Source organism: Pleurodeles waltl, unplaced genomic scaffold (genome assembly GCF_031143425.1).
Source record: "Pleurodeles waltl isolate 20211129_DDA unplaced genomic scaffold, aPleWal1.hap1.20221129 scaffold_183, whole genome shotgun sequence".
Taxonomy (NCBI): domain Eukaryota; kingdom Metazoa; phylum Chordata; class Amphibia; order Caudata; family Salamandridae; genus Pleurodeles; species Pleurodeles waltl.
The window spans coordinates 227903-254943 of record NW_027149889.1 but is presented as its reverse complement, the minus strand read 5'-3'; the positions used below and the strand labels follow the sequence as shown (position 1 = coordinate 254943).

Here is a 27041-nt window from a genome sequence, read left to right as displayed (position 1 = left end):
TGAGGTATTGCTTCCCTACCACACCAACAAGGCCACCCTCTGACCAAGTCCTTTGCCTCTCTTCAGAACTACCATAAGCCCCTCCATGCACTAGGAACTTTTTGCTTGACGACCATCTAGGCGTCCTTGGAATATTGATATTTAGAAGTAACAATGTTTGTTTATTTTAACTAACTGACCTTTTTAGGGTCTCGCTTGATAGACTCTGTAGTATTCAGTAAAGGGCTTGGAGCCCGCATGTCTCTCACCATTTTTTTATTTATGTGGCACTCTTCTTTACAGTTTCCTAATTCATCAAGGCATGTCTTGCATCATTTCCGTTCCTCTCTGTAGAGCAGCGACCAAGCGTTGATTGATTCAGCTTAATCAGTGCCTGACCGCTGCTCCCCACCTGATCAAGGTACTATTTTTTCCTTTTACCTTCTAGTGCCCTGCAAACAGAAGGCTTGTGACTGGCAAAAACATGCCCAGCAGGACAACCAAAACTGTTAAGTTTTAAATTTAAATCGAACTTTCTTTTATTTTGCCAAATCGTCTTTTCCCACGTTCCACGCATGTTTTCTTTTGCTTTTGTTCGTGGGCACTCTTCTCAAAAGATGACGATTAGCTCGTTTAAAATATTGCAAATCAACAGTGTTTCTTTATTATGTGTAAATTCTGAAATTAATCTTTAACACATAATCCTGCGGTACACTTCAATCCACCCCACTCCAATCTTCCCCACTACAATCCACCCCATCCAGACCACTTCACCCACACTAATCCACCTCACTCCAGTCCAAATCACTCACCCGAATCCAATCCACTCTAACTCATCCTACTCCAATCCTCTCCACCCACCCCAAGCAAATCTGTCTCACTCCAATGTGCCCCACTATAATAAAAAACAATCTGCACCACTCCAAAACAATCTGTCCCACTTCGATCCAAAACAATCTGCCCCACTCCACTTCAAAACAATCTCCCCTACTCCAATTCAAAACAATCTACCCCACTGCAATCTGCTGCACTCCAATCAAAAACAAACTACCACACTGCAATCCAAAACAATCTGCCATACTGCAATCGAAAACAATCTGTCCCACCCAAGGCAGTGGTGGCTGGTGCACTTTGAAAGGAGTTGGTGGGAGGGAAAAATAGTTCATCTGAAGCTAAGTGAAGAAATTGGAATAAAATAGTGCATTTTAACCCCTTCGCTGCCAGCCTTTTCCCCCTCAGGTGCCAGGCATTTTTTTGGCTATTTGGGGCAGGGCGCGCTTAGGCCCTCATAGATTTTTGTCCACATAAGCTATCCACGCCAAATTTGCGTCCTTTTTTTCCAACATCCTAGGGATTCTAGAGGTACCCAGACTTTGTGGGTTCCCCTGAAGGAGACCAAGAAATTAGCCAAAATACAGTAAAAATGTTGTTTTAAAAAAGAAAAAAATGGAAAAAAGGGCTGGAGAAGAAGGCTTGTGGTTTTTGTCCCTGAAATTGGCATCAACAAAGGGTTTGCACTGCTAAAATCACCAGCTTCCCTGCTTTCAGGGACAGGCAGACTTGAATCAGAAAACCCAATTTTTCAACACAATTTTGGCATTTTACTGGGACATACCCCATTTTTACGATTTTGTGTGCTTTTAGCCTCCTTCCAGTCAGTGACAGAAATGGGTGTGAAACCAATGCTGGGTCCCAGTAACCTAAACATTTTTTAAAAGAAGACAACATTCTGAATTCAGCAATGGGTAACTTGTGTAGATCTTACAAGTGTTTCCTACAGAAAATAACAACTGAAATAAAAAAAAAAAATTGAAATTGAGAAGAAAAAAACAGCCATTTTCCTCTACGTTTTACTCTGTAACTTTTTTCTGCAATGTCAGATTTTTGAAAGCAATATACCATTACGCCTGCTGGACTCTTCTGGTTGCGGGGATATATAGGGCTTGTAGGTTCATCAAGAACCCTAGGTATCCAGAGAAAATAAATGAGCTGCACCTTGCAGTGGGTTTTCATTCTATACCGGGTATACTGCAATTAATTTGCCGAAGTATATAGAGTGAAAAATAGGTATCAAGAAAACCTTTCTATTTCCAAAATGGGCACAAGATAAGGAGTGAAGGAGCAGTGGTTATTTGCACATCTCTGAATTCTGGGGTGCCCACACTAGCATGCGAATTAAAGGGCATTTCTCAAATAGACGTCTTTTTTACACACTGTCTTATATTTGGAAGGAAAAAATGTAGATAAAGACAAGGGGCAGTAACTCTTGTTTTGCTATTCTATGTTTCCCCAAGTCTCCCGATAACATTTTTTACCTCACTTGTGTGGGTAGGCCTAGCGCCCGCGACAGGAAGTGCCCCAAAACACAACGTGGACACATCAAATTTTCCCGAAGAAAACCAAAACCTAGGTAAAAGACATTGTCATTTGCAACGCCAATAGCTCTAACTCTCACAAATGTGAGACCTTTCGCATTGCAAATGCTTGTTTTTTTGTGCAGGCAAGTGTGCGTGGAGCCTGCTTTGGTTCTTAAGACCTCAGACCTAAAGCAAAGCTTAGACAGAAACATAGCAATGTGCCCTTTGCACACAGTTAGAGATCCTACTAAATGGAGTCATATATAGGTCTGCACGGCCATTTTGCACAATTTTGTTGTGATATAAAGTTTCGGTAGAGCTCAATGAGAGCTGGTAGTTATGGCCGAGTGGTTAAGGTGATGGGCTTGAAATCCTTTGGGGGTTCCCTGCACGGGTTTGAATCCTGCTGACTACCTCTGTTGTTTATTTTAAACCTGATTTTTAAAATAACTGTGAAGAACACATTTACCAACTTTATTTGGGAAGATAGATAATTTACTTTAAATCTTTATTTAACAGAGGTTCGATTTTATTTTGCAGAGAGAAGAGCGGGTGACCGCGTGGGGAGAACAAATGATTTGTTAAACCTTCCATTTGAAGGTGATCTAAGCAGAATGAAGCAAAACAACAGCAGCGCCAATCAGCCGATTTCTTGGAGTCCACGGTTTAGGAGTTTACTTAGAAGGAGACTGTAAAAGAGTTTTAAAATTAGGGACCTATTGGTAGAGTCACTGTTTATGCAAATTGAAGGGTCAGAAGGGAGATGCGTCATTAAGATCTGTAAAAATCCATCTCTGGCAGCGGTGGGATTTGAACCCACGCCTCCAAAGAGACTGGAGCCTTAATCCAGCGCCTTAGACCGCTCGGCCACGCTACCTGTTGCTCTCAGTGTGTCTGTGCACTTCATGAGCACCGTAACCCTGAGTCTCCTCACTTAGTGTGGAAAGTCGAGTTGATAAACCATTTCATGGACATGATTACAATGTCGGGAGGGTGATGTGGTAATTGAAGGTTATCTCTCTTACTCAGTCACTGCACAAGTCTTCTCCCACCTGCTCGGACCTAGTGCAATCACCTTAAAAGACAACACTCTCCGAGCAATGACTTCCAACCAAGGTATAAGCACCTGCTCTACATAGGCAATGTGACTCCATCATTTTCTAATGAAACAAGTGTTCATACTGGTGGGCTCATTTCTTAGGGTGGGATCTAATGAATGAGCAGTTCATTCAAAAATAACTGAGGAGTTGCACGTATTCATGACATCAGCCCTATTGCCGCACCCAGTCTCCCCAACATACTGTTTAGCTTTCCAGTGACGTCATGTCTTGTGTGGCCTATTCACATTCCGCTGTTAATATTTTTTAGCCAATAGAATTTCACAGGCTCCCGTCTTTGAGCTCACATTGAAAAGGCACAAGTCCCAAAATGCAACCGGGTGCTGTTTAAAACTCCAGCACTGGTGGGCGGTGCCCCAGGAGACATGGGGTCCACCTGGATGCCCTGACTGCCTTTTCACGTGACAGTCACAGACACACACAGGACAGAGGTTCAAAAGCTATTCTGAAAGAAGTAAGCACAACAGGCCCACGTGAAACTAAACTTTTTAAACAGATGATTTTTGTTTCTATTGACCTGGTTCTCACTCGTTCTGCGCGCCAAGTCAAATGTAAATGAGCCTCGCAATAAAAATGCACAGAGGATGGTAAAATTCACTTCACTCTGCGCTCGTTGATGCTGAGAGCATGGTTGTCAGCCCGCACGCTTGTTATTTTGATGTGGAATTACTTGATTGCTTTGTGATAATTTTAATTACTCCGAATTGCAAGCTCCCCTACCCCAGTAATAACGTTTGAGGTATTGCTTCCCTACCACACCAACAAGGCCACCCTCTGACCAAGTCCTTTGCCTCTCTTCAGAACTACCATAAGCCCCTCCATGCACTAGGAACTTTTTGCTTGACGACCATCTAGGCGTCCTTGGAATATTGATATTTAGAAGTAACAATGTTTGTTTATTTTAACTAACTGACCTTTTTAGGGTCTCGCTTGATAGACTCTGTAGTATTCAGTAAAGGGCTTGGAGCCCGCATGTCTCTCACCATTTTTTTATTTATGTGGCACTCTTCTTTACAGTTTCCTAATTCATCAAGGCATGTCTTGCATCATTTCCGTTCCTCTCTGTAGAGCAGCGACCAAGCGTTGATTGATTCAGCTTAATCAGTGCCTGACCGCTGCTCCCCACCTGATCAAGGTACTATTTTTTCCTTTTACCTTCTAGTGCCCTGCAAACAGAAGGCTTGTGACTGGCAAAAACATGCCCAGCAGGACAACCAAAACTGTTAAGTTTTAAATTTAAATCGAACTTTCTTTTATTTTGCCAAATCGTCTTTTCCCACGTTCCACGCATGTTTTCTTTTGCTTTTGTTCGTGGGCACTCTTCTCAAAAGATGACGATTAGCTCGTTTAAAATATTGCAAATCAACAGTGTTTCTTTATTATGTGTAAATTCTGAAATTAATCTTTAACACATAATCCTGCGGTACACTTCAATCCACCCCACTCCAATCTTCCCCACTACAATCCACCCCATCCAGACCACTTCACCCACACTAATCCACCTCACTCCAGTCCAAATCACTCACCCGAATCCAATCCACTCTAACTCATCCTACTCCAATCCTCTCCACCCACCCCAAGCAAATCTGTCTCACTCCAATGTGCCCCACTATAATAAAAAACAATCTGCACCACTCCAAAACAATCTGTCCCACTTCGATCCAAAACAATCTGCCCCACTCCACTTCAAAACAATCTCCCCTACTCCAATTCAAAACAATCTACCCCACTGCAATCTGCTGCACTCCAATCAAAAACAAACTACCACACTGCAATCCAAAACAATCTGCCATACTGCAATCGAAAACAATCTGTCCCACCCAAGGCAGTGGTGGCTGGTGCACTTTGAAAGGAGTTGGTGGGAGGGAAAAATAGTTCATCTGAAGCTAAGTGAAGAAATTGGAATAAAATAGTGCATTTTAACCCCTTCGCTGCCAGCCTTTTCCCCCTCAGGTGGCAGGCATTTTTTTGGCTATTTGGGGCAGGGCGCGCTTAGGCCCTCATAGATTTTTGTCCACATAAGCTATCCACGCCAAATTTGCGTCCTTTTTTTCCAACATCCTAGGGATTCTAGAGGTACCCAGACTTTGTGGGTTCCCCTGAAGGAGACCAAGAAATTAGCCAAAATACAGTAAAAATGTTGTTTTAAAAAAGAAAAAAATGGAAAAAAGGGCTGGAGAAGAAGGCTTGTGGTTTTTGTCCCTGAAATTGGCATCAACAAAGGGTTTGCACTGCTAAAATCACCAGCTTCCCAGCTTTCAGGGACAGGCAGACTTGAATCAGAAAACCCAATTTTTCAACACAATTTTGGCATTTTACTGGGACATACCCCATTTTTACGATTTTGTGTGCTTTTAGCCTCCTTCCAGTCAGTGACAGAAATGGGTGTGAAACCAATGCTGGGTCCCAGTAACCTAAACATTTTTGAAAAGAAGACAACATTCTGAATTCAGCAATGGGTAACTTGTGTAGATCTTACAAGTGTTTCCTACAGAAAATAACAACTGAAATAAAAAAAAAATATTGAAATTGAGAAGAAAAAAACAGCCATTTTCCTCTACGTTTTACTCTGTAACTTTTTTCTGCAATGTCAGATTTTTGAAAGCAATATACCATTACGCCTGCTGGACTCTTCTGGTTGCGGGGATATATAGGGCTTGTAGGTTCATCAAGAACCCTAGGTATCCAGAGAAAATAAATGAGCTGCACCTTGCAGTGGGTTTTCATTCTATACCGGGTATACTGCAATTAATTTGCCGAAGTATATAGAGTGAAAAATAGGTATCAAGAAAACCTTTCTATTTCCAAAATGGGCACAAGATAAGGAGTGAAGGAGCAGTGGTTATTTGCACATCTCTGAATTCTGGGGTGCCCACACTAGCATGCGAATTAAAGGGCATTTCTCAAATAGACGTCTTTTTTACACACTGTCTTATATTTGGAAGGAAAAAATGTAGATAAAGACAAGGGGCAGTAACTCTTGTTTTGCTATTCTATGTTTCCCCAAGTCTCCCGATAACATTTTTTACCTCACTTGTGTGGGTAGGCCTAGCGCCCGCGACAGGAAGTGCCCCAAAACACAACGTGGACACATCAAATTTTCCCGAAGAAAACCAAAACCTAGGTAAAAGACATTGTCATTTGCAACGCCAATAGCTCTAACTCTCACAAATGTGAGACCTTTCGCATTGCAAATGCTTGTTTTTTTGTGCAGGCAAGTGTGCGTGGAGCCTGCTTTGGTTCTTAAGACCTCAGACCTAAAGCAAAGCTTAGACAGAAACATAGCAATGTGCCCTTTGCACACAGTTAGAGATCCTACTAAATGGAGTCATATATAGGTCTGCACGGCCATTTTGCACAATTTTGTTGTGATATAAAGTTTCGGTAGAGCTCAATGAGAGCTGGTAGTTATGGCCGAGTGGTTAAGGTGATGGGCTTGAAATCCTTTGGGGGTTCCCTGCACGGGTTTGAATCCTGCTGACTACCTCTGTTGTTTATTTTAAACCTGATTTTTAAAATAACTGTGAAGAACACATTTACCAACTTTATTTGGGAAGATAGATAATTTACTTTAAATCTTTATTTAACAGAGGTTCGATTTTATTTTGCAGAGAGAAGAGCGGGTGACCGCGTGGGGAGAACAAATGATTTGTTAAACCTTCCATTTGAAGGTGATCTAAGCAGAATGAAGCAAAACAACAGCAGCGCCAATCAGCCGATTTCTTGGAGTCCACGGTTTAGGAGTTTACTTAGAAGGAGACTGTAAAAGAGTTTTAAAATTAGGGACCTATTGGTAGAGTCACTGTTTATGCAAATTGAAGGGTCAGAAGGGAGATGCGTCATTAAGATCTGTAAAAATCCATCTCTGGCAGCGGTGGGATTTGAACCCACGCCTCCAAAGAGACTGGAGCCTTAATCCAGCGCCTTAGACCGCTCGGCCACGCTACCTGTTGCTCTCAGTGTGTCTGTGCACTTCATGAGCACCGTAACCCTGAGTCTCCTCACTTAGTGTGGAAAGTCGAGTTGATAAACCATTTCATGGACATGATTACAATGTCGGGAGGGTGATGTGGTAATTGAAGGTTATCTCTCTTACTCAGTCACTGCACAAGTCTTCTCCCACCTGCTCGGACCTAGTGCAATCACCTTAAAAGACAACACTCTCCGAGCAATGACTTCCAACCAAGGTATAAGCACCTGCTCTACATAGGCAATGTGACTCCATCATTTTCTAATGAAACAAGTGTTCATACTGGTGGGCTCATTTCTTAGGGTGGGATCTAATGAATGAGCAGTTCATTCAAAAATAACTGAGGAGTTGCACGTATTCATGACATCAGCCCTATTGCCGCACCCAGTCTCCCCAACATACTGTTTAGCTTTCCAGTGACGTCATGTCTTGTGTGGCCTATTCACATTCCGCTGTTAATATTTTTTAGCCAATAGAATTTCACAGGCTCCCGTCTTTGAGCTCACATTGAAAAGGCACAAGTCCCAAAATGCAACCGGGTGCTGTTTAAAACTCCAGCACTGGTGGGCGGTGCCCCAGGAGACATGGGGTCCACCTGGATGCCCTGACTGCCTTTTCACGTGACAGTCACAGACACACACAGGACAGAGGTTCAAAAGCTATTCTGAAAGAAGTAAGCACAACAGGCCCACGTGAAACTAAACTTTTTAAATAGATGATTTTTGTTTCTATTGACCTGGTTCTCACTCGTTCTGCGCGCCAAGTCAAATGTAAATGAGCCTCGCAATAAAAATGCACAGAGGATGGTAAAATTCACTTCACTCTGCGCTCGTTGATGCTGAGAGCATGGTTGTCAGCCCGCACGCTTGTTATTTTGATGTGGAATTACTTGATTGCTTTGTGATAATTTTAATTACTCCGAATTGCAAGCTCCCCTACCCCAGTAATAACGTTTGAGGTATTGCTTCCCTACCACACCAACAAGGCCACCCTCTGACCAAGTCCTTTGCCTCTCTTCAGAACTACCATAAGCCCCTCCATGCACTAGGAACTTTTTGCTTGACGACCATCTAGGCGTCCTTGGAATATTGATATTTAGAAGTAACAATGTTTGTTTATTTTAACTAACTGACCTTTTTAGGGTCTCGCTTGATAGACTCTGTAGTATTCAGTAAAGGGCTTGGAGCCCGCATGTCTCTCACCATTTTTTTATTTATGTGGCACTCTTCTTTACAGTTTCCTAATTCATCAAGGCATGTCTTGCATCATTTCCGTTCCTCTCTGTAGAGCAGCGACCAAGCGTTGATTGATTCAGCTTAATCAGTGCCTGACCGCTGCTCCCCACCTGATCAAGGTACTATTTTTTCCTTTTACCTTCTAGTGCCCTGCAAACAGAAGGCTTGTGACTGGCAAAAACATGCCCAGCAGGACAACCAAAACTGTTAAGTTTTAAATTTAAATCGAACTTTCTTTTATTTTGCCAAATCGTCTTTTCCCACGTTCCACGCATGTTTTCTTTTGCTTTTGTTCGTGGGCACTCTTCTCAAAAGATGACGATTAGCTCGTTTAAAATATTGCAAATCAACAGTGTTTCTTTATTATGTGTAAATTCTGAAATTAATCTTTAACACATAATCCTGCGGTACACTTCAATCCACCCCACTCCAATCTTCCCCACTACAATCCACCCCATCCAGACCACTTCACCCACACTAATCCACCTCACTCCAGTCCAAATCACTCACCCGAATCCAATCCACTCTAACTCATCCTACTCCAATCCTCTCCACCCACCCCAAGCAAATCTGTCTCACTCCAATGTGCCCCACTATAATAAAAAACAATCTGCACCACTCCAAAACAATCTGTCCCACTTCGATCCAAAACAATCTGCCCCACTCCACTTCAAAACAATCTCCCCTACTCCAATTCAAAACAATCTACCCCACTGCAATCTGCTGCACTCCAATCAAAAACAAACTACCACACTGCAATCCAAAACAATCTGCCATACTGCAATCGAAAACAATCTGTCCCACCCAAGGCAGTGGTGGCTGGTGCACTTTGAAAGGAGTTGGTGGGAGGGAAAAATAGTTCATCTGAAGCTAAGTGAAGAAATTGGAATAAAATAGTGCATTTTAACCCCTTCGCTGCCAGCCTTTTCCCCCTCAGGTGGCAGGCATTTTTTTGGCTATTTGGGGCAGGGCGCGCTTAGGCCCTCATAGATTTTTGTCCACATAAGCTATCCACGCCAAATTTGCGTCCTTTTTTTCCAACATCCTAGGGATTCTAGAGGTACCCAGACTTTGTGGGTTCCCCTGAAGGAGACCAAGAAATTAGCCAAAATACAGTAAAAATGTTGTTTTAAAAAAGAAAAAAATGGAAAAAAGGGCTGGAGAAGAAGGCTTGTGGTTTTTGTCCCTGAAATTGGCATCAACAAAGGGTTTGCACTGCTAAAATCACCAGCTTCCCAGCTTTCAGGGACAGGCAGACTTGAATCAGAAAACCCAATTTTTCAACACAATTTTGGCATTTTACTGGGACATACCCCATTTTTACGATTTTGTGTGCTTTTAGCCTCCTTCCAGTCAGTGACAGAAATGGGTGTGAAACCAATGCTGGGTCCCAGTAACCTAAACATTTTTGAAAAGAAGACAACATTCTGAATTCAGCAATGGGTAACTTGTGTAGATCTTACAAGTGTTTCCTACAGAAAATAACAACTGAAATAAAAAAAAAATATTGAAATTGAGAAGAAAAAAACAGCCATTTTCCTCTACGTTTTACTCTGTAACTTTTTTCTGCAATGTCAGATTTTTGAAAGCAATATACCATTACGCCTGCTGGACTCTTCTGGTTGCGGGGATATATAGGGCTTGTAGGTTCATCAAGAACCCTAGGTATCCAGAGAAAATAAATGAGCTGCACCTTGCAGTGGGTTTTCATTCTATACCGGGTATACTGCAATTAATTTGCCGAAGTATATAGAGTGAAAAATAGGTATCAAGAAAACCTTTCTATTTCCAAAATGGGCACAAGATAAGGAGTGAAGGAGCAGTGGTTATTTGCACATCTCTGAATTCTGGGGTGCCCACACTAGCATGCGAATTAAAGGGCATTTCTCAAATAGACGTCTTTTTTACACACTGTCTTATATTTGGAAGGAAAAAATTTAGATAAAGACAAGGGGCAGTAACTCTTGTTTTGCTATTCTATGTTTCCCCAAGTCTCCCGATAACATTTTTTACCTCACTTGTGTGGGTAGGCCTAGCGCCCGCGACAGGAAGTGCCCCAAAACACAACGTGGACACATCAAATTTTCCCGAAGAAAACCAAAACCTAGGTAAAAGACATTGTCATTTGCAACGCCAATAGCTCTAACTCTCACAAATGTGAGACCTTTCGCATTGCAAATGCTTGTTTTTTTGTGCAGGCAAGTGTGCGTGGAGCCTGCTTTGGTTCTTAAGACCTCAGACCTAAAGCAAAGCTTAGACAGAAACATAGCAATGTGCCCTTTGCACACAGTTAGAGATCCTACTAAATGGAGTCATATATAGGTCTGCACGGCCATTTTGCACAATTTTGTTGTGATATAAAGTTTCGGTAGAGCTCAATGAGAGCTGGTAGTTATGGCCGAGTGGTTAAGGTGATGGGCTTGAAATCCTTTGGGGGTTCCCTGCACGGGTTTGAATCCTGCTGACTACCTCTGTTGTTTATTTTAAACCTGATTTTTAAAATAACTGTGAAGAACACATTTACCAACTTTATTTGGGAAGATAGATAATTTACTTTAAATCTTTATTTAACAGAGGTTCGATTTTATTTTGCAGAGAGAAGAGCGGGTGACCGCGTGGGGAGAACAAATGATTTGTTAAACCTTCCATTTGAAGGTGATCTAAGCAGAATGAAGCAAAACAACAGCAGCGCCAATCAGCCGATTTCTTGGAGTCCACGGTTTAGGAGTTTACTTAGAAGGAGACTGTAAAAGAGTTTTAAAATTAGGGACCTATTGGTAGAGTCACTGTTTATGCAAATTGAAGGGTCAGAAGGGAGATGCGTCATTAAGATCTGTAAAAATCCATCTCTGGCAGCGGTGGGATTTGAACCCACGCCTCCAAAGAGACTGGAGCCTTAATCCAGCGCCTTAGACCGCTCGGCCACGCTACCTGTTGCTCTCAGTGTGTCTGTGCACTTCATGAGCACCGTAACCCTGAGTCTCCTCACTTAGTGTGGAAAGTCGAGTTGATAAACCATTTCATGGACATGATTACAATGTCGGGAGGGTGATGTGGTAATTGAAGGTTATCTCTCTTACTCAGTCACTGCACAAGTCTTCTCCCACCTGCTCGGACCTAGTGCAATCACCTTAAAAGACAACACTCTCCGAGCAATGACTTCCAACCAAGGTATAAGCACCTGCTCTACATAGGCAATGTGACTCCATCATTTTCTAATGAAACAAGTGTTCATACTGGTGGGCTCATTTCTTTGGGTGGGATCTAATGAATGAGCAGTTCATTCAAAAATAACTGAGGAGTTGCACGTATTCATGACATCAGCCCTATTGCCGCACCCAGTCTCCCCAACATACTGTTTAGCTTTCCAGTGACGTCATGTCTTGTGTGGCCTATTCACATTCCGCTGTTAATATTTTTTAGCCAATAGAATTTCACAGGCTCCCGTCTTTGAGCTCACATTGAAAAGGCACAAGTCCCAAAATGCAACCGGGTGCTGTTTAAAACTCCAGCACTGGTGGGCGGTGCCCCAGGTGACATGGGGTCCACCTGGATGCCCTGACTGCCTTTTCACGTGACAGTCACAGACACACACAGGACAGAGGTTCAAAAGCTATTCTGAAAGAAGTAAGGACAACAGGCCCACGTGAAACTAAACTTTTTAAACAGATGATTTTTGTTTCTATTGACCTGGTTCTCACTCGTTCTGCGCGCCAAGTCAAATGTAAATGAGCCCCGCAATAAAAATGCACAGAGGATGGTAAAATTCACTTCACTCTGCGCTCGTTGATGCTGAGAGCATGGTTGTCAGCCCGCACGCTTGTTATTTTGATGTGGAATTACTTGATTGCTTTGTGATAATTTTAATTACTCCGAATTGCAAGCTCCCCTACCCCAGTAATAATGTTTGAGGTATTGCTTCCCTACCACACCAACAAGGCCACCCTCTGACCAAGTCCTTTGCCTCTCTTCAGAACTACCATAAGCCCCTCCATGCACTAGGAACTTTTTGCTTGACGACCATCTAGGCGTCCTTGGAATATTGATATTTAGAAGTAACAATGTTTGTTTATTTTAACTAACTGGCCTTTTTAGGGTCTCGCTTGATAGACTCTGTAGTATTCAGTAAAGGGCTTGGAGCCCGCATGTCTCTCACCATTTTTTTATTTATGTGGCACTCTTCTTTACAGTTTCCTAATTCATCAAGGCATGTCTTGCATCATTTCCGTTCCTCTCTGTAGAGCAGCGACCAAGCGTTGATTGATTCAGCTTAATCAGTGCCTGACCGCTGCTCCCCACCTGATCAAGGTACTATTTTTTCCTTTTACCTTCTAGTGCCCTGCAAACAGAAGGCTTGTGACTGGCAAAAACATGCCCAGCAGGACAAACAAAACTGTTAAGTTTTAAATTTAAATCGAACTTTCTTTTATTTTGCCAAATCGTCTTTTCCCACGTTCCACGCATGTTTTCTTTTGCTTTTGTTCGTGGGCACTCTTCTCAAAAGATGACGATTAGCTCGTTTAAAATATTGCAAATCAACAGTGTTTCTTTATTATGTGTAAATTCTGAAATTAATCTTTAACACATAATCCTGCGGTACACTTCAATCCACCCCACTCCAATCTTCCCCACTACAATCCACCCCATCCAGACCACTTCACCCACACTAATCCACCTCACTCCAGTCCAAATCACTCACCCGAATCCAATCCACTCTAACTCATCCTACTCCAATCCTCTCCACCCACCCCAAGCAAATCTGTCTCACTCCAATGTGCCCCACTATAATAAAAAACAATCTGCACCACTCCAAAACAATCTGTCCCACTTCGATCCAAAACAATCTGCCCCACTCCACTTCAAAACAATCTCCCCTACTCCAATTCAAAACAATCTACCCCACTGCAATCTGCTGCACTCCAATCAAAAACAAACTACCACACTGCAATCCAAAACAATCTGCCATACTGCAATCGAAAACAATCTGTCCCACCCAAGGCAGTGGTGGCTGGTGCACTTTGAAAGGAGTTGGTGGGAGGGAAAAATAGTTCATCTGAAGCTAAGTGAAGAAATTGGAATAAAATAGTGCATTTTAACCCCTTCGCTGCCAGCCTTTTCCCCCTCAGGTGCCAGGCATTTTTTTGGCTATTTGGGGCAGGGCGCGCTTAGGCCCTCATAGATTTTTGTCCACATAAGCTATCCACGCCAAATTTGCGTCCTTTTTTTCCAACATCCTAGGGATTCTAGAGGTACCCAGACTTTGTGGGTTCCCCTGAAGGAGACCAAGAAATTAGCCAAAATACAGTAAAAATTTTGTTTTAAAAAAGAAAAAAATGGAAAAAAGGGCTGGAGAAGAAGGCTTGTGGTTTTTGTCCCTGAAATTGGCATCAACAAAGGGTTTGCACTGCTAAAATCACCAGCTTCCCAGCTTTCAGGGACAGGCAGACTTGAATCAGAAAACCCAATTTTTCAACACAATTTTGGCATTTTACTGGGACATACCCCATTTTTACGATTTTGTGTGCTTTTAGCCTCCTTCCAGTCAGTGACAGAAATGGGTGTGAAACCAATGCTGGGTCCCAGTAACCTAAACATTTTTGAAAAGAAGACAACATTCTGAATTCAGCAATGGGTAACTTGTGTAGATCTTACAAGTGTTTCCTACAGAAAATAACAACTGAAATAAAAAAAAAATATTGAAATTGAGAAGAAAAAAACAGCCATTTTCCTCTACGTTTTACTCTGTAACTTTTTTCTGCAATGTCAGATTTTTGAAAGCAATATACCATTACGCCTGCTGGACTCTTCTGGTTGCGGGGATATATAGGGCTTGTAGGTTCATCAAGAACCCTAGGTATCCAGAGAAAATAAATGAGCTGCACCTTGCAGTGGGTTTTCATTCTATACCGGGTATACTGCAATTAATTTGCCGAAGTATATAGAGTGAAAAATAGGTATCAAGAAAACCTTTCTATTTCCAAAATGGGCACAAGATAAGGAGTGAAGGAGCAGTGGTTATTTGCACATCTCTGAATTCTGGGGTGCCCACACTAGCATGCGAATTAAAGGGCATTTCTCAAATAGACGTCTTTTTTACACACTGTCTTATATTTGGAAGGAAAAAATGTAGATAAAGACAAGGGGCAGTAACTCTTGTTTTGCTATTCTATGTTTCCCCAAGTCTCCCGATAACATTTTTTACCTCACTTGTGTGGGTAGGCCTAGCGCCCGCGACAGGAAGTGCCCCAAAACACAACGTGGACACATCAAATTTTCCCGAAGAAAACCAAAACCTAGGTAAAAGACATTGTCATTTGCAACGCCAATAGCTCTAACTCTCACAAATGTGAGACCTTTCGCATTGCAAATGCTTGTTTTTTTGTGCAGGCAAGTGTGCGTGGAGCCTGCTTTGGTTCTTAAGACCTCAGACCTAAAGCAAAGCTTAGACAGAAACATAGCAATGTGCCCTTTGCACACAGTTAGAGATCCTACTAAATGGAGTCATATATAGGTCTGCACGGCCATTTTGCACAATTTTGTTGTGATATAAAGTTTCGGTAGAGCTCAATGAGAGCTGGTAGTTATGGCCGAGTGGTTAAGGTGATGGGCTTGAAATCCTTTGGGGGTTCCCTGCACGGGTTTGAATCCTGCTGACTACCTCTGTTGTTTATTTTAAACCTGATTTTTAAAATAACTGTGAAGAACACATTTACCAACTTTATTTGGGAAGATAGATAATTTACTTTAAATCTTTATTTAACAGAGGTTCGATTTTATTTTGCAGAGAGAAGAGCGGGTGACCGCGTGGGGAGAACAAATGATTTGTTAAACCTTCCATTTGAAGGTGATCTAAGCAGAATGAAGCAAAACAACAGCAGCGCCAATCAGCCGATTTCTTGGAGTCCACGGTTTAGGAGTTTACTTAGAAGGAGACTGTAAAAGAGTTTTAAAATTAGGGACCTATTGGTAGAGTCACTGTTTATGCAAATTGAAGGGTCAGAAGGGAGATGCGTCATTAAGATCTGTAAAAATCCATCTCTGGCAGCGGTGGGATTTGAACCCACGCCTCCAAAGAGACTGGAGCCTTAATCCAGCGCCTTAGACCGCTCGGCCACGCTACCTGTTGCTCTCAGTGTGTCTGTGCACTTCATGAGCACCGTAACCCTGAGTCTCCTCACTTAGTGTGGAAAGTCGAGTTGATAAACCATTTCATGGACATGATTACAATGTCGGGAGGGTGATGTGGTAATTGAAGGTTATCTCTCTTACTCAGTCACTGCACAAGTCTTCTCCCACCTGCTCGGACCTAGTGCAATCACCTTAAAAGACAACACTCTCCGAGCAATGACTTCCAACCAAGGTATAAGCACCTGCTCTACATAGGCAATGTGACTCCATCATTTTCTAATGAAACAAGTGTTCATACTGGTGGGCTCATTTCTTTGGGTGGGATCTAATGAATGAGCAGTTCATTCAAAAATAACTGAGGAGTTGCACGTATTCATGACATCAGCCCTATTGCCGCACCCAGTCTCCCCAACATACTGTTTAGCTTTCCAGTGACGTCATGTCTTGTGTGGCCTATTCACATTCCGCTGTTAATATTTTTTAGCCAATAGAATTTCACAGGCTCCCGTCTTTGAGCTCACATTGAAAAGGCACAAGTCCCAAAATGCAACCGGGTGCTGTTTAAAACTCCAGCACTGGTGGGCGGTGCCCCAGGTGACATGGGGTCCACCTGGATGCCCTGACTGCCTTTTCACGTGACAGTCACAGACACACACAGGACAGAGGTTCAAAAGCTATTCTGAAAGAAGTAAGGACAACAGGCCCACGTGAAACTAAACTTTTTAAATAGATGATTTTTGTTTCTATTGACCTGGTTCTCACTCGTTCTGCGCGCCAAGTCAAATGTAAATGAGCCCCGCAATAAAAATGCACAGAGGATGGTAAAATTCACTTCACTCTGCGCTCGTTGATGCTGAGAGCATGGTTGTCAGCCCGCACGCTTGTTATTTTGATGTGGAATTACTTGATTGCTTTGTGATAATTTTAATTACTCCGAATTGCAAGCTCCCCTACCCCAGTAATAATGTTTGAGGTATTGCTTCCCTACCACACCAACAAGGCCACCCTCTGACCAAGTCCTTTGCCTCTCTTCAGAACTACCATAAGCCCCTCCATGCACTAGGAACTTTTTGCTTGACGACCATCTAGGCGTCCTTGGAATATTGATATTTAGAAGTAACAATGTTTGTTTATTTTAACTAACTGGCCTTTTTAGGGTCTCGCTTGATAGACTCTGTAGTATTCAGTAAAGGGCTTGGAGCCCGCATGTCTCTCACCATTTTTTTATTTATGTGGCACTCTTCTTTACAGTTTCCTAATTCATCAAGGCATGTCTTGCATCATTTCCGTTCCTCTCTGTAGAGCAGCGACCAAGCGTTGATTGATTCAGCTTAATCAGTGCCTGACCGCTGCTCCCCACCTGATCAAGGTACTATTTTTTCCTTTTACCTTCTAGTGCCCTGCAAACAGAAGGCTTGTGACTGGCAAAAACATGCCCAGCAGGACAAACAAAACTGTTAAGTTTTAAATTTAAATCGAACTTTCTTTTATTTTGCCAAATCGTCTTTTCCCACGTTCCACGCATGTTTTCTTTTGCTTTTGTTCGTGGGCACTCTTCTCAAAAGATGATGATTAGCTTGTTTAAAATATTGCAAATCAACAGTGTTTCTTTATTATGTGTAAATTCTGAAATTAATCTTTAACACATAATCCTGCGGTACACTTCAATCCACCCCACTCCAATCTTCCCCACTACAATCCACCCCATCCAGACCACTTCACCCACACTAATCCACCTCACTCCAGTCCAAATCACTCACCCGAATCCAATCCACTCTAACTCATCCTACTCCAATCCTCTCCACCCACCCCAAGCAAATCTGTCTCACTCCAATGTGCCCCACTATAATAAAAAACAATCTGCACCACTCCAAAACAATCTGTCCCACTTCGATCCAAAACAATCTGCCCCACTCCACTTCAAAACAATCTCCCCTACTCCAATTCAAAACAATCTACCCCACTGCAATCTGCTGCACTCCAATCAAAAACAAACTACCACACTGCAATCCAAAACAATCTGCCATACTGCAATCGAAAACAATCTGTCCCACCCAAGGCAGTGGTGGCTGGTGCACTTTGAAAGGAGTTGGTGGGAGGGAAAAATAGTTCATCTGAAGCTAAGTGAAGAAATTGGAATAAAATAGTGCATTTTAACCCCTTCGCTGCCAGCCTTTTCCCCCTCAGGTGCCAGGCATTTTTTTGGCTATTTGGGGCAGGGCGCGCTTAGGCCCTCATAGATTTTTGTCCACATAAGCTATCCACGCCAAATTTGCGTCCTTTTTTTCCAACATCCTAGGGATTCTAGAGGTACCCAGACTTTGTGGGTTCCCCTGAAGGAGACCAAGAAATTAGCCAAAATACAGTAAAAATTTTGTTTTAAAAAAGAAAAAAATGGAAAAAAGGGCTGGAGAAGAAGGCTTGTGGTTTTTGTCCCTGAAATTGGCATCAACAAAGGGTTTGCACTGCTAAAATCACCAGCTTCCCAGCTTTCAGGGACAGGCAGACTTGAATCAGAAAACCCAATTTTTCAACACAATTTTGGCATTTTACTGGGACATACCCCATTTTTACGATTTTGTGTGCTTTTAGCCTCCTTCCAGTCAGTGACAGAAATGGGTGTGAAACCAATGCTGGGTCCCAGTAACCTAAACATTTTTGAAAAGAAGACAACATTCTGAATTCAGCAATGGGTAACTTGTGTAGATCTTACAAGTGTTTCCTACAGAAAATAACAACTGAAATAAAAAAAAAATATTGAAATTGAGAAGAAAAAAACAGCCATTTTCCTCTACGTTTTACTCTGTAACTTTTTTCTGCAATGTCAGATTTTTGAAAGCAATATACCATTACGCCTGCTGGACTCTTCTGGTTGCGGGGATATATAGGGCTTGTAGGTTCATCAAGAACCCTAGGTATCCAGAGAAAATAAATGAGCTGCACCTTGCAGTGGGTTTTCATTCTATACCGGGTATACTGCAATTAATTTGCCGAAGTATATAGAGTGAAAAATAGGTATCAAGAAAACCTTTCTATTTCCAAAATGGGCACAAGATAAGGAGTGAAGGAGCAGTGGTTATTTGCACATCTCTGAATTCTGGGGTGCCCACACTAGCATGCGAATTAAAGGGCATTTCTCAAATAGACGTCTTTTTTACACACTGTCTTATATTTGGAAGGAAAAAATGTAGATAAAGACAAGGGGCAGTAACTCTTGTTTTGCTATTCTATGTTTCCCCAAGTCTCCCGATAACATTTTTTACCTCACTTGTGTGGGTAGGCCTAGCGCCCGCGACAGGAAGTGCCCCAAAACACAACGTGGACACATCAAATTTTCCCAAAGAAAACCAAAACCTAGGTAAAAGACATTGTCATTTGCAACGCCAATAGCTCTAACTCTCACAAATGTGAGACCTTTCGCATTGCAAATGCTTGTTTTTTTGTGCAGGCAAGTGTGCGTGGAGCCTGCTTTGGTTCTTAAGACCTCAGACCTAAAGCAAAGCTTAGACAGAAACATAGCAATGTGCCCTTTGCACACAGTTAGAGATCCTACTAAATGGAGTCATATATAGGTCTGCACGGCCATTTTGCACAATTTTGTTGTGATATAAAGTTTCGGTATAGCTCAATGAGAGCTGGTAGTTATGGCCGAGTGGTTAAGGTGATGGGCTTGAAATCCTTTGGGGGTTCTCTGCACGGGTTTGAATCCTGCTGACTACCTCTGTTGTTTATTTTAAACCTGATTTTTAAAATAACTGTGAAGAACACATTTACCAACTTTATTTGGGAAGATAGATAATTTACTTTAAATCTTTATTTAACAGAGGTTCGATTTTATTTTGCAGAGAGAAGAGCGGGTGACCGCGTGGGGAGAACAAATTATTTGTTAAACCTTCCATTTGAAGGTGATCTAAGCAGAATGAAGCAAAACAACAGCAGCGCCAATCAGCCGATTTCTTGGAGTCCACGGTTTAGGAGTTTACTTAGAAGGAGACTGTAAAAGAGTTTTAAAATTAGGGACCTATTGGTAGAGTCACTGTTTATGCAAATTGAAGGGTCAGAAGGGAGATGCGTCATTAAGATCTGTAAAAATCCATCTCTGGCAGCGGTGGGATTTGAACCCACGCCTCCAAAGAGACTGGAGCCTTAATCCAGCGCCTTAGACCGCTCGGCCACGCTACCTGTTGCTCTCAGTGTGTCTGTGCACTTCATGAGCACCGTAACCCTGAGTCTCTTCACTTAGTGTGGAAAGTCGAGTTGATAAACCATTTCATGGACATGATTACAATGTCGGGAGGGTGATGTGGTAATTGAAGGTTATCTCTCTTACTCAGTCACTGCACAAGTCTTCTCCCACCTGCTCGGACCTAGTGCAATCACCTTAAAAGACAACACTCTCCGAGCAATGACTTCCAACCAAGGTATAAGCACCTGCTCTACATAGGCAATGTGACTCCATCATTTTCTAATGAAACAAGTGTTCATACTGGTGGGCTCATTTCTTTGGGTGGGATCTAATGAATGAGCAGTTCATTCAAAAATAACTGAGGAGTTGCACGTATTCATGACATCAGCCCTATTGCCGCACCCAGTCTCCCCAACATACTGTTTAGCTTTCCAGTGACGTCATGTCTTGTGTGGCCTATTCACATTCCGCTGTTAATATTTTTTAGCCAATAGAATTTCACAGGCTCCCGTCTTTGAGCTCACATTGAAAAGGCACAAGTCCCAAAATGCAACCGGGTGCTGTTTAAAACTCCAGCACTGGTGGGCGGTGCCCCAGGTGACATGGGGTCCACCTGGATGCCCTGACTGCCTTTTCACGTGACAGTCACAGACACACACAGGACAGAGGTTCAAAAGCTATTCTGAAAGAAGTAAGGACAACAGGCCCACGTGAAACTAAACTTTTTAAACAGATGATTTTTGTTTCTATTGACCTGGTTCTCACTCGTTCTGCGCGCCAAGTCAAATGTAAATGAGCCCCGCAATAAAAAAGCACAGAGGATGGTAAAATTCACTTCACTCTGCGCTCGTTGATGCTGAGAGCATGGTTGTCAGCCCGCACGCTTGTTATTTTGATGTGGAATTACTTGATTGCTTTGTGATAATTTTAATTACTCCGAATTGCAAGCTCCCCTACCCCAGTAATAATGTTTGAGGTATTGCTTCCCTACCACACCAACAAGGCCACCCTCTGACCAAGTCCTTTGCCTCTCTTCAGAACTACCATAAGCCCCTCCATGCACTAGGAACTTTTTGCTTGACGACCATCTAGGCGTCCTTGGAATATTGATATTTAGAAGTAACAATGTTTGTTTATTTTAACTAACTGACCTTTTTAGGGTCTCGCTTGATAGACTCTGTAGTATTCAGTAAAGGGCTTGGAGCCCGCATGTCTCTCACCATTTTTTTATTTATGTGGCACTCTTCTTTACAGTTTCCTAATTCATCAAGGCATGTCTTGCATCATTTCCGTTCCTCTCTGTAGAGCAGCGACCAAGCGTTGATTGATTCAGCTTAATCAGTGCCTGACCGCTGCTCCCCACCTGATCAAGGTACTATTTTTTCCTTTTACCTTCTAGTGCCCTGCAAACAGAAGGCTTGTGACTGGCAAAAACATGCCCAGCAGGACAACCAAAACTGTTAAGTTTTAAATTTAAATCGAACTTTCTTTTATTTTGCCAAATCGTCTTTTCCCACGTTCCACGCATGTTTTCTTTTGCTTTTGTTCGTGGGCACTCTTCTCAAAAGATGACGATTAGCTCGTTTAAAATATTGCAAATCAACAGTGTTTCTTTATTATGTGTAAATTCTGAAATTAATCTTTAACACATAATCCTGCGGTACACTTCAATCCACCCCACTCCAATCTTCCCCACTACAATCCACCCCATCCAGACCACTTCACCCACACTAATCCACCTCACTCCAGTCCAAATCACTCACCCGAATCCAATCCACTCTAACTCATCCTACTCCAATCCTCTCCACCCACCCCAAGCAAATCTGTCTCACTCCAATGTGCCCCACTATAATAAAAAACAATCTGCACCACTCCAAAACAATCTGTCCCACTTCGATCCAAAACAATCTGCCCCACTCCACTTCAAAACAATCTCCCCTACTCCAATTCAAAACAATCTACCCCACTGCAATCTGCTGCACTCCAATCAAAAACAAACTACCACACTGCAATCCAAAACAATCTGCCATACTGCAATCGAAAACAATCTGTCCCACCCAAGGCAGTGGTGGCTGGTGCACTTTGAAAGGAGTTGGTGGGAGGGAAAAATAGTTCATCTGAAGCTAAGTGAAGAAATTGGAATAAAATAGTGCATTTTAACCCCTTCGCTGCCAGCCTTTTCCCCCTCAGGTGCCAGGCATTTTTTTGGCTATTTGGGGCAGGGCGCGCTTAGGCCCTCATAGATTTTTGTCCACATAAGCTATCCACGCCAAATTTGCGTCCTTTTTTTCCAACATCCTAGGGATTCTAGAGGTACCCAGACTTTGTGGGTTCCCCTGAAGGAGACCAAGAAATTAGCCAAAATACAGTAAAAATTTTGTTTTAAAAAAGAAAAAAATGGAAAAAAGGGCTGGAGAAGAAGGCTTGTGGTTTTTGTCCCTGAAATTGGCATCAACAAAGGGTTTGCACTGCTAAAATCACCAGCTTCCCTGCTTTCAGGGACAGGCAGACTTGAATCAGAAAACCCAATTTTTCAACACAATTTTGGCATTTTACTGGGACATACCCCATTTTTACGATTTTGTGTGCTTTTAGCCTCCTTCCAGTCAGTGACAGAAATGGGTGTGAAACCAATGCTGGGTCCCAGTAACCTAAACATTTTTTAAAAGAAGACAACATTCTGAATTCAGCAATGGGTAACTTGTGTAGATCTTACAAGTGTTTCCTACAGAAAATAACAACTGAAATAAAAAAAAAATATTGAAATTGAGAAGAAAAAAACAGCCATTTTCCTCTACGTTTTACTCTGTAACTTTTTTCTGCAATGTCAGATTTTTGAAAGCAATATACCATTACGCCTGCTGGACTCTTCTGGTTGCGGGGATATATAGGGCTTGTAGGTTCATCAAGAACCCTAGGTATCCAGAGAAAATAAATGAGCTGCACCTTGCAGTGGGTTTTCATTCTATACCGGGTATACTGCAATTAATTTGCCGAAGTATATAGAGTGAAAAATAGGTATCAAGAAAACCTTTCTATTTCCAAAATGGGCACAAGATAAGGAGTGAAGGAGCAGTGGTTATTTGCACATCTCTGAATTCTGGGGTGCCCACACTAGCATGCGAATTAAAGGGCATTTCTCAAATAGACGTCTTTTTTACACACTGTCTTATATTTGGAAGGAAAAAATGTAGATAAAGACAAGGGGCAGTAACTCTTGTTTTGCTATTCTATGTTTCCCCAAGTCTCCCGATAACATTTTTTACCTCACTTGTGTGGGTAGGCCTAGCGCCCGCGACAGGAAGTGCCCCAAAACACAACGTGGACACATCAAATTTTCCCGAAGAAAACCAAAACCTAGGTAAAAGACATTGTCATTTGCAACGCCAATAGCTCTAACTCTCACAAATGTGAGACCTTTCGCATTGCAAATGCTTGTTTTTTTGTGCAGGCAAGTGTGCGTGGAGCCTGCTTTGGTTCTTAAGACCTCAGACCTAAAGCAAAGCTTAGACAGAAACATAGCAATGTGCCCTTTGCACACAGTTAGAGATCCTACTAAATGGAGTCATATATAGGTCTGCACGGCCATTTTGCACAATTTTGTTGTGATATAAAGTTTCGGTAGAGCTCAATGAGAGCTGGTAGTTATGGCCGAGTGGTTAAGGTGATGGGCTTGAAATCCTTTGGGGGTTCCCTGCACGGGTTTGAATCCTGCTGACTACCTCTGTTGTTTATTTTAAACCTGATTTTTAAAATAACTGTGAAGAACACATTTACCAACTTTATTTGGGAAGATAGATAATTTACTTTAAATCTTTATTTAACAGAGGTTCGATTTTATTTTGCAGAGAGAAGAGCGGGTGACCGCGTGGGGAGAACAAATGATTTGTTAAACCTTCCATTTGAAGGTGATCTAAGCAGAATGAAGCAAAACAACAGCAGCGCCAATCAGCCGATTTCTTGGAGTCCACGGTTTAGGAGTTTACTTAGAAGGAGACTGTAAAAGAGTTTTAAAATTAGGGACCTATTGGTAGAGTCACTGTTTATGCAAATTGAAGGGTCAGAAGGGAGATGCGTCATTAAGATCTGTAAAAATCCATCTCTGGCAGCGGTGGGATTTGAACCCACGCCTCCAAAGAGACTGGAGCCTTAATCCAGCGCCTTAGACCGCTCGGCCACGCTACCTGTTGCTCTCAGTGTGTCTGTGCACTTCATGAGCACCGTAACCCTGAGTCTCCTCACTTAGTGTGGAAAGTCGAGTTGATAAACCATTTCATGGACATGATTACAATGTCGGGAGGGTGATGTGGTAATTGAAGGTTATCTCTCTTACTCAGTCACTGCACAAGTCTTCTCCCACCTGCTCGGACCTAGTGCAATCACCTTAAAAGACAACACTCTCCGAGCAATGACTTCCAACCAAGGTATAAGCACCTGCTCTACATAGGCAATGTGACTCCATCATTTTCTAATGAAACAAGTGTTCATACTGGTGGGCTCATTTCTTAGGGTGGGATCTAATGAATGAGCAGTTCATTCAAAAATAACTGAGGAGTTGCACGTATTCATGACATCAGCCCTATTGCCGCACCCAGTCTCCCCAACATACTGTTTAGCTTTCCAGTGACGTCATGTCTTGTGTGGCCTATTCACATTCCGCTGTTAATATTTTTTAGCCAATAGAATTTCACAGGCTCCCGTCTTTGAGCTCACATTGAAAAGGCACAAGTCCCAAAATGCAACCGGGTGCTGTTTAAAACTCCAGCACTGGTGGGCGGTGCCCCAGGAGACATGGGGTCCACCTGGATGCCCTGACTGCCTTTTCACGTGACAGTCACAGACACACACAGGACAGAGGTTCAAAAGCTATTCTGAAAGAAGTAAGCACAACAGGCCCACGTGAAACTAAACTTTTTAAATAGATGATTTTTGTTTCTATTGACCTGGTTCTCACTCGTTCTGCGCGCCAAGTCAAATGTAAATGAGCCTCGCAATAAAAATGCACAGAGGATGGTAAAATTCACTTCACTCTGCGCTCGTTGATGCTGAGAGCATGGTTGTCAGCCCGCACGCTTGTTATTTTGATGTGGAATTACTTGATTGCTTTGTGATAATTTTAATTACTCCGAATTGCAAGCTCCCCTACCCCAGTAATAACGTTTGAGGTATTGCTTCCCTACCACACCAACAAGGCCACCCTCTGACCAAGTCCTTTGCCTCTCTTCAGAACTACCATAAGCCCCTCCATGCACTAGGAACTTTTTGCTTGACGACCATCTAGGCGTCCTTGGAATATTGATATTTAGAAGTAACAATGTTTGTTTATTTTAACTAACTGACCTTTTTAGGGTCTCGCTTGATAGACTCTGTAGTATTCAGTAAAGGGCTTGGAGCCCGCATGTCTCTCACCATTTTTTTATTTATGTGGCACTCTTCTTTACAGTTTCCTAATTCATCAAGGCATGTCTTGCATCATTTCCGTTCCTCTCTGTAGAGCAGCGACCAAGCGTTGATTGATTCAGCTTAATCAGTGCCTGACCGCTGCTCCCCACCTGATCAAGGTACTATTTTTTCCTTTTACCTTCTAGTGCCCTGCAAACAGAAGGCTTGTGACTGGCAAAAACATGCCCAGCAGGACAACCAAAACTGTTAAGTTTTAAATTTAAATCGAACTTTCTTTTATTTTGCCAAATCGTCTTTTCCCACGTTCCACGCATGTTTTCTTTTGCTTTTGTTCGTGGGCACTCTTCTCAAAAGATGACGATTAGCTCGTTTAAAATATTGCAAATCAACAGTGTTTCTTTATTATGTGTAAATTCTGAAATTAATCTTTAACACATAATCCTGCGGTACACTTCAATCCACCCCACTCCAATCTTCCCCACTACAATCCACCCCATCCAGACCACTTCACCCACACTAATCCACCTCACTCCAGTCCAAATCACTCACCCGAATCCAATCCACTCTAACTCATCCTACTCCAATCCTCTCCACCCACCCCAAGCAAATCTGTCTCACTCCAATGTGCCCCACTATAATAAAAAACAATCTGCACCACTCCAAAACAATCTGTCCCACTTCGATCCAAAACAATCTGCCCCACTCCACTTCAAAACAATCTCCCCTACTCCAATTCAAAACAATCTACCCCACTGCAATCTGCTGCACTCCAATCAAAAACAAACTACCACACTGCAATCCAAAACAATCTGCCATACTGCAATCGAAAACAATCTGTCCCACCCAAGGCAGTGGTGGCTGGTGCACTTTGAAAGGAGTTGGTGGGAGGGAAAAATAGTTCATCTGAAGCTAAGTGAAGAAATTGGAATAAAATAGTGCATTTTAACCCCTTCGCTGCCAGCCTTTTCCCCCTCAGGTGCCAGGCATTTTTTTGGCTATTTGGGGCAGGGCGCGCTTAGGCCCTCATAGATTTTTGTCCACATAAGCTATCCACGCCAAATTTGCGTCCTTTTTTTCCAACATCCTAGGGATTCTAGAGGTACCCAGACTTTGTGGGTTCCCCTGAAGGAGACCAAGAAATTAGCCAAAATACAGTAAAAATTTTGTTTTAAAAAAGAAAAAAATGGAAAAAAGGGCTGGAGAAGAAGGCTTGTGGTTTTTGTCCCTGAAATTGGCATCAACAAAGGGTTTGCACTGCTAAAATCACCAGCTTCCCAGCTTTCAGGGACAGGCAGACTTGAATCAGAAAACCCAATTTTTCAACACAATTTTGGCATTTTACTGGGACATACCCCATTTTTACGATTTTGTGTGCTTTTAGCCTCCTTCCAGTCAGTGACAGAAATGGGTGTGAAACCAATGCTGGGTCCCAGTAACCTAAACATTTTTTAAAAGAAGACAACATTCTGAATTCAGCAATGGGTAACTTGTGTAGATCTTACAAGTGTTTCCTACAGAAAATAACAACTGAAATAAAAAAAAAATATTGAAATTGAGAAGAAAAAAACAGCCATTTTCCTCTACGTTTTACTCTGTAACTTTTTTCTGCAATGTCAGATTTTTGAAAGCAATATACCATTACGCCTGCTGGACTCTTCTGGTTGC

At 42.4% G+C, this 27041-nt stretch overlaps 6 non-coding genes across 6 annotated transcripts; all 6 read right to left on the bottom strand.

Moving 5' to 3' along the window:
- Positions 1-3131: 3131 nt before the first annotated feature.
- On the bottom strand, positions 3132-3213 carry TRNAL-AAG (transfer RNA leucine (anticodon AAG)). The gene has a single exon. It is a non-coding gene; the product is annotated as a tRNA-Leu (tRNA).
- Positions 3214-7320: 4107 nt separating this feature from the next.
- On the bottom strand, positions 7321-7402 carry TRNAL-AAG (transfer RNA leucine (anticodon AAG)). The gene has a single exon. It is a non-coding gene; the product is annotated as a tRNA-Leu (tRNA).
- A 4107-nt stretch (positions 7403-11509) lies between these two features.
- TRNAL-AAG (transfer RNA leucine (anticodon AAG)) lies at positions 11510-11591 on the bottom strand. The gene has a single exon. It is a non-coding gene; the product is annotated as a tRNA-Leu (tRNA).
- A 4107-nt stretch (positions 11592-15698) lies between these two features.
- On the bottom strand, positions 15699-15780 carry TRNAL-AAG (transfer RNA leucine (anticodon AAG)). Its single transcript has one exon. It is a non-coding gene; the product is annotated as a tRNA-Leu (tRNA).
- Positions 15781-19887: 4107 nt separating this feature from the next.
- TRNAL-AAG (transfer RNA leucine (anticodon AAG)) lies at positions 19888-19969 on the bottom strand. Its single transcript has one exon. It is a non-coding gene; the product is annotated as a tRNA-Leu (tRNA).
- Positions 19970-24076: 4107 nt separating this feature from the next.
- TRNAL-AAG (transfer RNA leucine (anticodon AAG)) lies at positions 24077-24158 on the bottom strand. The gene has a single exon. It is a non-coding gene; the product is annotated as a tRNA-Leu (tRNA).
- Between the last annotated feature and the right edge of the window lie 2883 nt (positions 24159-27041).